Source organism: Hevea brasiliensis, unplaced genomic scaffold, assembly GCF_030052815.1.
Source record: "Hevea brasiliensis isolate MT/VB/25A 57/8 unplaced genomic scaffold, ASM3005281v1 Scaf203, whole genome shotgun sequence".
NCBI lineage: Eukaryota > Viridiplantae > Streptophyta > Magnoliopsida > Malpighiales > Euphorbiaceae > Hevea > Hevea brasiliensis.
The window spans coordinates 115,233-119,664 of record NW_026614700.1 but is presented as its reverse complement, the minus strand read 5'-3'; positions in this window follow the sequence as shown (position 1 = coordinate 119,664).

Below are 4,432 nucleotides of genomic sequence, written 5' to 3'. Positions count from 1 at the left end.
AATAGTTCACAATTCCATTTCACAATTTACAAAGTTCATATAACACAAATTTGATCAAACAATTGAATAACACAGTTTTGCCAATCAATAACACCATTTGATCAAATAACTGAATAATACAGTTTTACCAATCAATAACACCATTTGATCAAATAACTGAATAATACAGTGTTGCCAATCAATAACACAATTTGATCAAATAACTGAATAATACAGTTTTGCCAATCAATAACACAATTTGATCAAATAACTGAATAATACAGTTTTGCCAATCAATAACACCATTTGATCAAATAATTGAATAATAAAGTGTTGCCAATCAATAACACAATTTGGGCCATGACACAATTTTTTCGCACATGCCGTGTTGTACACCACGACAAGACACACTCACCCCAATAATCGAAATCAATGAGGGAGGAAGCTAGCTAAATAATGAGTACTCATTCACACTCACCTCAGACTGGCAAGTCAAAGAGGGAGGAACATAATTACACTCACCCTGCATGATAAGTCAAAGAGGGAGGAATATAATAACAGTGTCATGCCAAGTGTGAATCAAAACAATTCCAAATGACAATATTTCATGCAATTCCCAAATCACGTTCTACCTCAAAATTTCCATTTGCAAAGTAGAAAACACAATAATTTCCAAATAAGATTCTTAAAGCCAAAACAATAAAAAATTATTCATAACTCATTTCTCCAAATAAATTTTCTAGTGAAAGCAGTGAATATAAAAAGTATTGTGCACAGACACAATTTAAAACTATAATGTTCAAATAAACTTTTAAGTAGAAAATAAGAAATCAAAATTATTGTGCACAAACACAATTTAAAACAATAACATACAAATAATCATAATTTATTTCAATTGAAAAATTCAAAAGAAATAACTATTGTGCACAAACCTCTGATAACTGTCTCTTGGCTCTGACTCAGTGTTTCCTCCCCTTTCCCTGAGTCTTTGCTAACTGAAACACACAATTTAAAGTGTTTTAGTACTTATTTATACTGTGTCTAACAATAAAGTTCAATAATTAATTTATTGAATTCTATTATTTCCTTAGTCAACCTAAGATGTCGACCCTCGATGCATTCTAGGTGAATTAGGTTTTAATGTCACCAATATGTCACATTTGTAGCCTTTTGGTATTGGTACATGTTACCAAATTCATTTCCATGTATATTGCGTTTTATTGCAATTTGTCGGATTCCGGTATACTAATTTGACCTAGCCGGACGACCTAGTTCCCTCAGTTTTCGAGTTTTGGTCAAAACTACAAACTTGTAGATCTGTGTCTTATTGCACTCGGGTCAAAATTTCATGTCATTCTGAGTTATGTAGACCAAGTTATGGTTATTTTACTATCGCTGGTCAGAATATACCAAAATTGGTCACTTTAGGTCATTTTAGGTCATTTTTGGTTCGGCCAGTTTTTAGACCCAAACTTGTGCAAGCTATTTGACTTGCTTATGGTCATTTTTGGGCTTTGGTGTCTTCATAAGACTTGTAGATATATGTTTCAACTATTCATGGTAAAGTTTTTAGGTCAATGTTTTGAGTGAGTTATGGCCAAAACACTAACTGCTGCCCAAACGGTCAATTTTCAGGCCTTAAATGCACTAATCCGGATTTGGTCATTTTTCAAGTTACCTTCCAAGCAGAATTTTGGTAAGCTTCCTTCATGAAAGTCGGCACTTTTTGTGCCTAGTTTCACCTCCAATTGGTCTCATACCAATTGGAGTCACACATTTAAGGTTCTAAGCCAAAATACACACTGCCCTGCAATATACTCTTCCTCACATACCAAAGACACATTCAACACTTACCAAGTTACACATTCATGCCAATTCTGGTTTGTACCATAACCTAAACACATTTTACTTCACATTGTTGGTCATTTTGGCAGCTTGTAATCACACTCAATATGCACCTTATAGTATAGAATTTACCAAGTCCAAATTACAATAATTTAATCACATAACCTAGCTCATTTACATGTCCAAACTAACACCTTCATACATATGTACATGCTGCCATAACAAGCACTATAATTCAACAATAAAATTCCATAAACCAAACCATGAAATTACATTTTTTTGGTTCACACTTCAAGTTGCCGAATTGTGATCTTCTTCAATTAGCTTTCCAAGCTTCCAAAGTCAAGTGTACATTCACATATACATTTAGTATACATCACCCAATTTATTCCTACACACATAAACACTTCATCAATACTTTAATCTACCATTCACATGCAAAGATAAACTGTTCTTATGGAGTTTCTATAGCTGCCAAAAATATACATCTCCCTTAAAACATCAAACTCCAAAAATCCTTTCACAATTCAACTACCCATAACACCCACACAACTTTAATGAAGCAAGCATAAAAAATACTTACTTACCACTTTGGAAACTCTTCAAAACCTTGACTAAACTTGATCTTCTTGCTGCCTATCTACTGCCCAAGTGGTGTAGAGCAATTTTAGTGAAGGGAGCTAGTGGAAAAATAGCTTGGATCATGCTTGCATGAAGCTTTAAGGTGGGACGGCAATGGTGGACTCTTCTTCACTATTTTGGACTGGATTTTGAGAGGTGAGGAAGAAGATGAACAATCTGTCCAAATGAAGGTGTAGTGGTCCACTTAGGTGAGTTAGTGGAGCACTATGTGAAAATTTAATGTTAGTTTAATCTTAAATTCCTAATTTCTCACATTAAGCTCCCAATTTTTGTTATTTAAACTATGTACTACCAATTTAATTTTTCATTACATTTTCTATGACACCCCTTACCCGACTACAGTGTAGCCGAGCAAGTTATGCCACTCAGTGTGCCGGAGCACTCTATTTTATCTTATTTCATTACAGTCCTTGATTTATTTATTCAAAAACTTTATTGAAGATTTAGGCTATTTTTACTTTTATCAGAATCTAACTCAGTTGGAAATTTCAAAAATTTTAACGATAATCCAACAAAGTGTCGGCTGTAATTTGGACTAACAGTTCTTCTGAACCTGCCAAAGACAATTTCAATATATACTCAATTTCTCAAACTTAATAGTCTCAAAAATTTTCAAACATAATGTATCTCAATGCAATATCCAGATTTCTCAGAAATCTCATTAGATTTTCAATATCTCAATATTCACAAGTATAATCTCATTATAACTCAAATTCAATTCACATACTAAAATACTTACTTTGAATAGCTTCCATAATTCATAGGTTAATTACATGAGTTTATTTTGTACAAGATATACAAATAATTTACAATGTGCTAGGAATGAACAATATACATAACATGTATAAAATGAGCCCTATCTACATGCATTCGAGGAGGTGACAATCTTGAACTCTTCGCAGATCTGGACTCCAAAAATCTCAATCGATACCTCTGGTTTTACCTTGACTGCTGCGAGGAAGCAATTCCATCGCACTAAGCATTTCGCTTAGTGGTGCAATAATATAACGAAATCATATATACAAGTAAAGAAAGAAATAAATGATAATTCAGATACTCAAGAATCAATTTAATTTGGTATGGTATTTCTAGTATCAACGATCTTATATACTAGTTTGTTCCTCTTTGGAAGTGCTTAGTTTATAACTTTTCAGTAATACTAGCGGTATATAATTTATTCTATCCGTATTGTATTTCAAGTCCATGCATTACGCAATTTATATTTTTGTTATGTTTCTTTTGCTAATCTCTTTTGCTTATTCATTCAATACTTAATTTAATTATACTGGATTTTCATTATACTTAACTTAACTTAGCTGCATGAATTGAATAATACTTTAATTGACTGCCTAAGTAACCTATACTGGATGACTGGACTGGATAACGGGTCGTTGGCACTGGACACCGCGGTGCCTCGGGCCGTCATACCATGGGACGCAGAACGTCAACCACGTATGCAGTCAGTATGGCTAAAGAGCCATGATATCACATAATCGGCATAAAAGCCATGAATACGGGCATAAAAGCCATGGATACGGGCATAAAGCCATGAATACAGGCATAAAGCCTTTCCTTTCGCAGTACTGCTAAAACAATACCCTATTGGCATGCCAAACTATCCAAACCAATCTTGTTAGGTATACTAGGGCATTTGATACTTTAAAATATTAATATATTGTGCTTTATGACTTCATTATTTCATGATAAATTTCAATCATAATTCATACATTCATTTGATCATTTATATGATCACAATTCACATCAATTATTCTTTTATACCATTGTACTCAAAATACTTCTCCTCTTTACAATAATGAGAACTAATGTCTCATTCATACATTAATATGGTTCATTTATTCATTCATTATTTTATTCATATTGATCACAATTCTAAACAATGGTTCACATGTACCATTGTATTCAAAACATTTTTCCTTTTCTCATTTATACATTCAAGAATCTATTT